Here is an 11191-nt window from a genome sequence, read left to right as displayed (position 1 = left end):
CAGACCAATAAACGTTTTAAGTAATTTTTCGACGTAATTAATTTCTTGTTGTTACATCCGAAATAACCATGTGCCCTTGCAGATCATTTCCTTTCTGCACATTGATGTGTTTTTGTTTTGTGTTTCGTTCACGGCGGTAAACATAGTTTATCAACTAAACAAGTCGGAATGAAAGATATATAAAGCCAGTATTTGTGTGTCATGAATTTTATAAGGCATGTGCAAGCTGATAACTGCCTTCAGAGGATGTTTAAACCTGAGAAGACCTGTAGGGTGGCATCTGCGTAGCCATCACAAAATTCTGGGAATGAAAATTTATTCTCAACTGTAGTTGTGTGGAAACACAAACAACCTTGCACACAGTATGCCATCAGCATTCCCTCAGTATCCTGCCATCAGTGTGTAACAGCCAATGTCTTTTAGTGACCTATTGTTCATATGCACATTCAAGTCCTTAGTTGAGGAATGCTGGGAACATTTGCACAAAACATGAGCACAGCTTTCAAAGTAAAGATAAAAGTCCATAAGAAAATAGGAGGGGTACTCCACAAGTAACGTAACACATTTTTTCTGAAAGCAGGTTGTTTCTATATAGGAATCCAATACATCATGTTAATTCGCACTCTTTTCGCTAGAGAACCCTGTATTTCAACACAGTCTCCGTTCAATGCGACTGCCTTAAGTCACCTTACTGGCACGTACCACTCTACTAGTCGATGTCGGAGACAACGTCTTGCTGCATCAATAACCTCCGCATCACCCACATATTTCTTCTCGCTGAGTGCGTCCTTCATTGGGCCAAACAGGTTGAAGATGTGAGATCCAGGCTGTAGGGTGGACGAGGACGAGCAGTCCAATGAAGTTTTGTGGGCTTCTCTCATGTGCGCAGGCTTGTGAGAGATCTTTGTGTTGTCATGGAGACGGAGAAGTTCGTTTGCATTTTTGAGGCTACGAAAATGCTGAAGTTTCTTCAATTTCCTGAATGTGGAGCAATAAATTTCAAAGTTGATAGTTGTACCATGAGGGAGGACATCACACAGATTAATCCACTCTGAGGCTAGAAGACCGATGCCATGACTTTACCGGCTGAGGTTACGGCTTTGACCTATTTCCTGGGACGAGAGGTGGTGTGGCGCCATTCCATGGATTGCCGTTTTGGTCCCCTTTCGAAGTAATGAACCCATGTTTCATCACCTTTGACGATATTCGATAAAAATTAGTCACGAATAGCCTCGTAACATGAAAGCAATTTGGCATAGTATTCTGTTAGGTGGTGAGAAACCCAATGGGCACATACCTTTGAGTACCCCAAATAGTGGACGAGTGTGAGCACTACCAACCTATCAACAGGTAAGTCCATGGAGCCACGAGGTATCCGTCGATTACCTCAAATGAGAGTCCGCACATTCCAACGTTGTAGAAGTCACAGCTGCATGTGCTCGGCCAACAAGCAGGATATTGGACAGGTTTGTGCAATATTCTTGCGATGAAAACAGACGCCTCGCCCAACGACTCACTGTGCTTTTGTTCATCGACATTCTGTAAGCGCCTATGAATATCTGTGATGCTCTGGTTTTCCACCAAAAGAAACTCAACAACGATAGCTTTGTCTTGGAACGCACCTCCGTTACAGACGCCATTTTGAGGATTAGCTATAGCGCCGCCACGGAAAGTCATGAAACTATAGTGGATGAAGCAGAAATATTCCACGATGTCCCACAACAAGTTCCGCATTTTTTAACCGAAATTGGCTGAGATAAAAATGTGTTGCGTTACGTATTGAATGCCACTCGTAATGGACAAAAATAGCAGTAGAGTTCATTTTACAGATTTGTTCAAAACACTGGGGATTTTAAGTACACCACGTGAGTACATTTACCAATCAGCTATGCACATCAAAATAACATTGATAGCAACTGCTCTATCTATGACCAAGGAACAAGATCTATACTGAACATACATTTACCACGAAAGAATATGCACAAAACTCGACACAGTATTTTCTACCAAGGTATAAATCTGTTCAATAAAGAGATTACTAAAACGAACCTGTTTAACACTATTATACATACCCTGGGTCGAACGGACCAGCAGAGAGTTTTAACTGTTAATTGCTGTATGAAAGATTTAAAATTGTGGCCCAACTCATCAGGTATGCTCTCTTGCAGTATTCAGTAACACATTTAAGTACTATCAGATATCTGTTTTACTAGTTTTAAGTGTCACATTTTCTCCTTTGTAGCAAATATTTACATAACCTTGATCTGATGGACCCTGGCGTTTATGTTGTAGGGTCATCAAATTAGATTGGGTTGCAATCGATTACATTTTGTTGGAATTCAGAGAATGCAATACTGGTGCACCTACACATTGTTGTCATTGCAGAAAATATATTGTTACAACTTGCAACTCTGTTCAACTGTCAGATAGCGTATCCCTGTGTTGCGTAACAGAGCGAAATATTGTAGTTGATTATTACGAGTATGTGAAGCAATATAGTAATGTTGTAGGAGTCTGCTGCACAACAATGTTGTGTTTTATATTCGATACAAACTCGGAAGAAAGGTAAGTTTCACTTGTATCACTAAACAATAAAATGAACAGCACTTACATTCCTTCTGTCCACAGAAGAAGAGAATAATGAGATTATTTCTTCCCATTATTTTTTTCAGATAGAATGTCAGAAATTACATCTAAACAAGGAGTAGGAAAGAAAATACCTTACGTTTATCAAGCCCAAATTTTGAATACATTGTTAGTCAATGGGTAGCTGAAGATGATGATTTCTTTTCAGATATAAGTACTGCTTCAGATGAAAACCGTGTTGTTCCTCAGGCAGCGGCTTGAAACTCTTTGAGTGAAGAACAAAGTAGTGGTGGTGGTGATGATGATGCTAGTGATGATGATGGTGATGATGATGATGGCGAGGACGACGATGACGAAGGTAGTAATGCCTCAATGCCTCTAGACAAATGAGCAGTGAAAATGCTGACATATATATTGCTCCAAATGGTATGCAGTGGAGTAAGTGCCCCCAAGTGCAAAATAAAATACCTACACACAATTTGCTGAAATTTATGCCAGTGCTACCAAGGGGCATAACCACTTACAACCCCCCCCCCTCCCCACATAGATGCTTCAGATTTACTTATTCCCTTAGCCATTATGGAAGAAATTGTGAGATGCACAAACCTAGCAGCAAGAAGGGTTTGTGTTCCAAGAAAAATAAACTGGAATGATGTAGCTAGAGACAAAACGTTCGCCTTGTGAGGAATTTTACTTCATATTGGACCGGATAAGGGTTGGGATGTTCCAATCCGTGCCGGCCGGAGTGGCCGAGCGGTTCTAGGCGCTACAGTCTGGAACCGCACGACCGCTACGGTCGCAGGTTCGAATCTTGCGTCGGGCATAGATGTGTGTGGTGTCCTTAGGTTAGTTAGGTTTAAGTAGTTCTAAGTTCTAGGGGACTGATGATCTCAGAAGTTAAGTCCCATAGTGCTCAGAGCCATTTGAACCATTTTTTTTGTTCCAATCCGTTATATAAAGCTACAATGTCTGTGAGTCGGTTTGAGGCAATAAGAAGATTCATAAGATTTGACGACAAAAGAACAAGAGAGGTTAGGTTACAAACTGATAAGCTTGCTGCTATATCCTATGAATGGAAAATATTTACAGGACAGTGCAAGAAAATAATGATGCCCAAATGTAATGTTACGGTGGATGCACACCTAGTTCCATTTAGAGGCCGTTGTGGGTTTGTGCAATCTATGCCAAACAAACCTGGAAAGTATGGAATGAAAATATTCTGGATGTGCGAAGCTGAAACTGGTTTGGCATCGACGGAACTGTGTACACGGGAAGAGAATCAGGTGAGCCACACCAGAAAAATTTGGGCCTTACCACAGTGAAGACCCTTGTGGGAAATATTGTTGGTAGAAGCAGAAATGTTACCATAGATAATTATTTTATAAGTGTACCATTGGCATAACATATGTCGAGTAAATACCTAACTGCTGTGGGAATAAAAGAGAAATTCCAAAAGAGATGAAGACAAATAGCAGCGGAGCAGTCAATTCAAGCCTACTTGCAGTAGATGAACAAAATCTAAAACGGAAGTCTGAGACAGTGAAATTTTATAACCATACGAAGGGTGGTGTGGATGCTGTGGATCAGTTAGTGCATAATTATACATGCAAAAGACAAATTAAATTTTGAGCAATGGCTCTCTGGTGCAACATAATGGATGTATGCACTCTAAATGCCTTTATTGTTTATAAAACACAACATTTCGCATATCGGGAAGGGTTTTTGCACAAGAGGACACTTTTCATCAAGGACCTTTCAGTGGAGATGATCCAAAGTTTATGATAAAAAGATCATCCAATCCCTTTTTACAGAAATCCATAAACATGGGTATGTAAAAGTTCATCACTATTCCTAAAACACAAAACAGCAGCAGTAACAACATCAGCACAGTGAGTCGTAGAAGAGATGTTCGTTGTGTTCTGCTTCAAAGCACAGACAGTGTGCTGTAAGTGCCTGGACCTTAGCAGTGTGGTGTGTAACTATTGTAAAAATTAATGTCATTCTGATTTGCTTGATGACTTGTTCTTTGTGAATTCCATAACCGCCAATCTGAGAACAGTTTGTGATAGTACTGATGGCTTATGTTTCAGTTTTTATAATGTAATTTATGTACTGAAAATTATTCAGGATTAAAAAAGTACCCCTTTTAATTTAGTAAAAGTGTCAATCTTATATTATACTGATTAGCCTTAAAACAAAATGTTTATGCACGTTAATAACCACAAAATACTTTTTTTTCCTTTAAATTCTCGAATTAGACATAAAAGGTCCAATGGACCCAGGGTATGTTAATGTGCAAAAAATATATGTCATGCATAGAAGGGTTAAAAAGACAATTAAGAAGTACCTGCTAAGCTGTAAATTCTATACAGTCAGACATTACCTAAATAACACGTTCTGGTGTATGGATTTGGTAAAAAATATAAAACAAGTAGATAAAGATTTCTTATATATATATATATATATATATATATATATATATATATATATATATTTACGTCTCGTCTTGTAGCTCTCAAATATTGAAGAAAAAGGCATTATTAAATGTTTAACACCAAAGTTGCTTTTTATTTACTGGCTGACTAGTTTCAGGCTTTGCCCATTTTCATAAGCCACCTATTACATAGAACAAAATTTCTTATGAGTGGATGGGTAAGGTATAGTTACAACTGTTACATATTTTAATGTAGATTTGAGATACACCGGAGTCTGATGACATAAACAGAGCTGTCCACAGCAAAACATCTCCTAAATACAAATAAGTATGTTGTTACCACATGAAGCACTTCATAGGTTACACCTATATTATGCACATTCGACTCTTCCAATCATAATAAATTTTGCTCTCTGTAACAGGTGGCGTGTGAAAATAAGCAAAGTCCGAAAATAGTCAACTAGTAAATAAACAGCAGTTTGGTGTTAAGCATTTAAAAATTTGGTTTCTTCAGTTTTTAATAATTTCTTGTAGTAGTTATGATCCACAAAACCTTCCCCAGCTCCAGAAGACAGGGTGCACGACATCCGTCTAAGCACTCTTGGACGTTGTTTTCGTCCTTAGTTTTTCCAAGATCATTCCAGTGTTTTCTTTCATGTCCTATATTCACCTTCTCCTTAGTTTGCCCCTGTTTCTTTGACCTTCCGATCTTTTCAGAGTAATGGATACAATAACCATAATAATATAGTAACACTGCCAACAACAACAATGATAATAACATGTGTCGAACACACAACACTTCCATGCTAGGTTTATTTCTCTTTTTTTTCTTTTTTGGAAAACAATACTGACAATGTTATACGATTTATAATACTAACACATTATCCTCTTTCTGAAATCCACATTTCGCACATAGAGGAATATTTGCATACAGAGGAATTCTGACCACATTTTTCAGGTTAGCAGTTGAGAAGTGCACGAAATGGAAACCAAATACTGTCGTTACAGTCCCAATGCCTGCCTTAGCGTGTGTAGCGTTACGTTATGAAAAAAAAGTGTTGTACAGTATACTTGGATCAAAATAACAAAGGGACTGACAGCTAGTTGTTTACAGGACATCTACTACAGCAACAACCAATTCCAGCATGAGTTTGATCACAACTTCTGTCCTGTCTACAGTTTCCAGATCGCTGATGCGTTTCTTTTATGTATGCAGTATGGTACTTTTTTGGGATGTGTAGAGATAACTATGAAATTGCGTACAACAGTGATGAAGCAGTACTGATTTTTAAAGGGAAACATACGAATGTGCACAGTATAGAACGACATATCTAACGTTGCCAGATTCATATCACCCTTGTGCGAAACGGTGAAGTGACATTTCCCCCTTCCACAGTCAACTGTCACTCTTTTCGTTATTCTGAATCAGGTATAAGAATAAACCGTGTAAGACGGCACTGTTTTAACAGACTGATCTAGTATTTTGGAGGGTGGAGATTCCAATCTTGAGCTGGCCAACCAGATTATGTTTACCATGGTTTCTTTAAATTACTTCAGGCAAATGCTGGGAAGTTTGCTAATGTAAGGCCATAGTTGACTGCCTCTCCTATTCCTGTCAAACTGGACTGCTTGTATACATGAATTAGGTTATTTTTGTTGTTCTTAAGCTATAACACCACGATGTGTTCTGCATCGTTGTAAACAGCATCTACGGATGAATAAAACCACTTTTACTACTACTGCTGGTGCTACTACTACTACTACTACTACTACTATTACAATCTCCTGCAGTTGTAGAACCCTCACAAAGCATTTCTCACTTGTAGCTGTGATAGCACAAGCAGTTTGTCCGCCATGCAGAGTGATGTAAAACAGAGGCACTGGTTGAGCGATTACACAGCTCTACAAAATAAATTTTTTTTTTCATTGCCAGGGAAGTTTGAACGAAAATGTGATATTGTTATGATACTCATTCCGAGTATATTTGTACTTTTTCCAAATTGGCTCTGGTTTTTGAGATATAGGTTATTTGTGGAAATGAGAGTTTCATATGGATAATATCGACTGCAGGGTCCATATATGGTGTAATGTATTTGCTACCTGTTTTTTAATTAGTGATATTGTACTATCTTTATTAAACAATTGTGCTCAGGGAGTGCATCTGTGTGGTTGAGGATTACATCATGCAAACATCACACTGTCAGCATGTGTTCAGTCCTGTTGTGCGGTGCGTGTGTTGAAGATATTGAGGGTTGTGCAGATTTGAATTCGGCGGTACTCGACATTCATTTGTTGGCCGAGGTAATCCCTGGACTCAGTAGTGAAAAACTTAAGGCAGGAATATTTGATGGTCCTCAAATTCGCAGGCTCATCAACGATACCAATTTTACAAGTGTCATGACTGTCACTGAAGCATCGGCCTGGAACAGTTTTGTCGCTGTTGTAAAATGATTTTTGGGCAATCATAAAGCTCCCAATTACGAGGAACTGGTCAAAAACATGCTCACTAACTTTCAAAACATAGGAGCTAAAATGAGCATAAAATTGCACTTCCTTCACAGCCACTTGGATCGATTTCTCGTAATCTAGGTGATTTCAGTGAGGAACAAGGAGAGCGGTTCCATCAAGATATGAAAGGAATAGAGGAAAGATATAAAGGAAGATGGGACAGGCATATGATGGCAGATTATTGCTGGAATCTGCAACGTGACTGTTCTGAAGAGACGTATAAAAGGAAAGCGTGCAGGAAGCGGTTCGTCATGGACGGAAAATGATATACTTATAGAGAAACTTTTCAATTATGTTTTATACGTGGACAAATGCCTATCAGGTTTTCATAGAAGCTATTTATAAAGATTATTTTTTCATTGTAGTTTGTAGCGCTCGAGTTCAGTATTAGCAATTTTTTCTAATTTTTTGAATAAATCATGCATTATCTCAAAAACTAGAGCCAAACTGCATAAATGGTTGCTATATTCGTCCTCAGCACCACTAACCCATCCTAAAGCCATTCAAATATCCTTGGCAAGAAAATGAGTGTTGACCAGTGTTATGGGTGGGATGTTGCAGTGCAGTGGCTGGACCAGGAGAGCAGCGTTTCGACCACTACTCTCTCTCTCTCTCTCTCTGTCTCGTCCCGAGTAGGCCATGCAGGCCCACCGGTACCGATAGGTCGCCGTGTCATCCTCAGCCCATAGGCGTTACTGGATGCGGATATAGAGGGGCATGTGGTTAGCACACCGCTCTGCCGGCCGTATGTCAGTCTCCGAGACTGGAGCCATTACTTCTCAAGCAAGTAGATCCTCGGTTTGTCTCATAAGGGCTGAGTGCATCCCACCTGCCAACAGCGCTCAGCAGACCGGATGGGTACCCATCCAAGTACTAGCCCAGCCCGACAGCGCTTAACTTCGGTGATCTGACGGGAACCGGTGTTACCACTGTGGCAAGGCCGTTGGCTTCGACTCACTACAGTGAGCCGTAATGGGGTGGCTTCCTGGTCAGCCACAGTGCAGTTGCTACTTGGAGATCCCGTGGAAATTTTTATAAACTGTGCCGTACGATGATTATGGACACCAATCGAAAATGGCCAAGTTCTGATTGTGCTGAAACGGAAGCTTCGAATATTCATTAAAAATACTAAAACGGCTTCCAGATATGCTATGGGTAAGGTAATGACAGCACTGAAATCGCAATAAACATAAGAACTCACTAAAATTGTTAATGCATGCATATCAATTAATTACTAACAAAGTTAATGACATTTACATACAGAATTGCCAAAAATTCAATAACAAATACTACAGGCACTATTAACCCTACGCCTCACAGTTGGGTAGAGCCTGAAGGCAGCTATAAAATAACCATGTTAGGCCCTAAATGTGTGCAGTTAGGAAAGAAATAATAATGCATGCTATCATTACTTGTGGATATCTCCAAAGTGAAAGATTCTTGAAAAGTCGAAGGAACAGAACTACGTGGAGATATATATCCATGCACAACTGAGTTCTTGCTTGTGCCACAACTACGCTTTGAAATTATTAAAGCAGAGAGAAGGTACATGTACGTGCACACTAGATTGTGGCGCACAAGAAAATGACGGGTTTGGGATCTTTGTTCGCTGTGCTTTCTGAAATCTTTGTTATCATCAGCGATAAACATGGAGGTAAATGTGAGGAGAGGTGGCGCTACAGACTTAACGGTGTACGTTGTTTTGAAGCCTGTGCCGCCATGTTCGATACCCCAAAACATTAGCAGGCTACTGTTTACATACACTGCTTTCTGTACGTTATTTCTGTCGTGTGCACGCAATAGCTGTATTAAATAGTTGATATTACAGTGCTTACACTAATAACATAATGTCAGAAAAGCATTTTAAACTTTTTTTGCTTTTAAACGCGTATTTCAACCAATAATACGATGCATTTGCCCTCTCGAATGTAACTTCCTTTATGTTTCTATATTTCATATAACCAAGGAGAGAAGTATATGACGTTAAAAGGATGCTTTCTTAATCCATTTAAATCCTCTTTTAATGTATTTGCGCCAATAGCTGACGGAGCTATAACTCCGAAAACAATCCTTGTTTCCTTACTGTTACAGATTCTCACTTGTTACATTTTCAACTTTCAGATCATATGCGCAACATGTTTATTGTTTCACATCTGCCAAAAAAATATCTACGTTTTCTTTTTTAGGCCGTAAATGTTTACAATGAAGCAAGAAATACGTAAGGCATGCTATCATGACTTGTGGAAGTACCCAAAGCGAAGGATTCTTGAAAAGTTGAAGGAACAGCAGTGCATGGAGATATACTTCCATGCAAAACAGAGTGTTTTATTAGACTGTTAGTGCGTCAGTGTCACTGTAGTGCCATATATTAGTTAGTGGAAAAGACCGCATTCTGAAAAAAAGAATGGTCTCAATACCCTAGACCATGTGTAAAGCATATTTTGCTTCATAAAGTATGTAACTTATATTTTTAGAAATGATAGCCCCCCCAACCCTCCCTCGCCCAGGTGCCATGAACCATGTCGTTCGGGCGGGGGCGGGGGGGGGGGGGGGGGGCGCTTGCAAACCTCAGCGATACAGATAGCCGAGATAGCCGTACCAAAGGTGCAACCACAATGGAGGGGTATCTGTTGAGAGGCCAGACAAATGTGTGGATGCTGATGAGGGCCATCAGCCTTTTGATAGCTGCAGAGCAGCATTCTGGATGATTAACTAATATGACCTTGTAATATAAACCAAAACAGCCTTGCTGTGCTGGTACTGCGAATGGCTAAAGGCAATGGGAAGCTTCAGCCGTAATTTTTCCCAAGGGTATGCAGTTCCACTGTACGGTTAAATGACGATGGCATCCTCTCAGGTAAAATATTTCAGACATGAAATAAACAGTCTCCCACCTGAAAATCGCAGCGTGGGACAACTCAGCAGGACGTCGTTTTCAAGAGAAAGAAAACTTGCATTTTACGGACTGGTTTATGGAATGTCAGGTCCCTTAATCGGACAGATAGGTTCGAGAATTTAAGAAGGGGAATGGATAGATTAAAGTTAGTTATAGTGGGAATTTGTGAAGTATGTCGGCAGGAGGAACAGGACTTCCGGTCAAGTGACTACATGGTTATAAATACAAAATCAAAAAGGGGTAATTCAGGAGTAGGTTTAATAGTGAATAAGAAAATAGGATCACGGGTAAGTTACTATGAACAGCATACTGAGCGCATTAATGTAGCCAATATAGACATGAAGCCCACACCCACAGCAGTAATACACGTTTATATACCAACTAGCTCCACAGATGATGAAGAGACTGAAGAAATGTATGACAAGATAAAAAAATATTCGGATAGTTAAGGGAGGTGAAAATTTAATGGCCATGGGGAACTGGAATTCGGTAGCAGGAAGAGGAGGAGAAGGAAAAATAGTAGTGAATAGCGACTGAGCAAAGGAATGAAAGAGGAAGTCGACTGGTAGACTTTTGCACAGAGCATAATTTAATGACTGCTAACATTTGGTTTAAGAATCATGAAAGAAAGCTATGTACATGGAAGAGACTCGGAAACATTGGAAGATTTGTGGTTCGTTATATAATGGTAAGATAGATATCTTGGAGCTAGATTTTAAATTGTAAGACATTTCCAGGGGCAGATGTGGACTGTGACCACAATTTAT

General features: G+C 39.7%; 1 pseudogene; it reads right to left on the bottom strand.

The window, feature by feature from the left end:
- Nucleotides 1-8358: 8358 nt before the first annotated feature.
- On the bottom strand, nt 8359-8476 carry LOC126263869 (5S ribosomal RNA; annotated as a pseudogene).
- Nucleotides 8477-11191: the final 2715 nt, after the last annotated feature.

Source organism: Schistocerca nitens, chromosome 6, assembly GCF_023898315.1.
Source record: "Schistocerca nitens isolate TAMUIC-IGC-003100 chromosome 6, iqSchNite1.1, whole genome shotgun sequence".
NCBI classification, from domain to species: Eukaryota; Metazoa; Arthropoda; class Insecta; order Orthoptera; family Acrididae; genus Schistocerca; species Schistocerca nitens.
Note: the sequence above shows the minus strand (reverse complement) of the source record. Positions and strands in the feature narration are given on the sequence as shown.